The sequence below is a fragment of the Myotis brandtii genome, unplaced genomic scaffold (assembly GCF_000412655.1).
Source record: "Myotis brandtii unplaced genomic scaffold, ASM41265v1 scaffold121, whole genome shotgun sequence".
Taxonomy (NCBI): Eukaryota; Metazoa; Chordata; class Mammalia; order Chiroptera; family Vespertilionidae; genus Myotis; species Myotis brandtii.
In genome coordinates this window covers 656,066-657,354 of record NW_005354212.1, presented here as the reverse complement: position 1 = coordinate 657,354, position 1,289 = coordinate 656,066, and positions in this window count along the sequence as shown.

Genomic DNA, 1,289 nt, shown 5'->3' with positions numbered 1-1,289 from the left:
TTCATGTGGTCTGATGAATCACGTTTCCAGTTGCATCATGCAGATGGCAGAGTGAGAATTTGGTGGAAACAGCATAAAAGCATGTACCCCACATGCATGAGTACAACCCTTCAAGCTGGTAGGGGAAGTGCTATGGTTTGGGGCATGTTTTCCTGGCATGATTTGGGCCCTTCAATTCATGTGGAACAACGTCTGAATAGCACAACATACCTAAGTGTCATTGCTGATCAAGTTCATCCTATCATGTTGATGGCATATCCCAATGGAGATGGCTTCTTCCAACAAGACAATGCGCCATGCCACGGTGCTCGTATTGTGCAGGAGTGGTTTCAAGAACATGAGGGAGACTTTACCTCGCTTAGGTGGCCCCCACAATCACCAGACCTCAAGCCAATTGAGCATTTGTGGGACTGAGTTAAAAGAGCCATCAGGCAGCTGGTTCCACAACCATCAAATCTCACAGAACTGGACAGTGCTAATCATCAGGCATGGTGTCAGATTCCTCGCATCACCTTTCAACATCTCGTGGGGTCAATGCCAAGAAGAATTGCCGCAGTATTGAAGGCAAAAGGTGGCCCAACCAAGTACTGATGGGGTGGTCATAATAATCTGGCTGCAAATGTATATACACACAAAAAAAGTCCATATACACAAATATATGGACTAATGGGCTATTTTGTTGGATTATGACTATATTGAGAAATGCACATTAAAGTCATATATATATATATATATATACACACACATATATATGTATATATATATATGTGTGTGTGTGTGTATAGATAGCTGGATAGATGATAGATATATGATAGATGATAGATGATAGATAGATAATTTGTGTTTTTGAATTTTACATAGATGGAATTATGCATGTAGTCTTTTGTTTGGGCTTCTTTTATCCACATTATGATTATAACATTGATTCATGTTTATAGTTTCTTTTTGTTTGCTTGTTTTGTTATTTATTTTAATTACTAGAGGCCCGGTGCACAAAAATTTGTGCACTCGAGGGGGGGGGTCCCTCAGCCCGGCCTGTGCCCTCTCACAGTCTGGGACCCCTCAGGAGATAACGACCTGCTGGCTTAGGCCTGCTCCTGGCAGGCCCAATCCCTAGGTGCAGCCCCTGGTCGGGCTCAGAGCAGGGCTGATTGGGGAGTTGGGGCGCCGCCCCCTGTCATGCACAGAGCAGGGCGGATTGGGAGGTTGTGATGCCACCCTCAGTCACGCTCAGGGTAGGGCCGATTGGGGGGTTGGGGCACCGCCCCCTGTCACACTCAAGGCAGGGT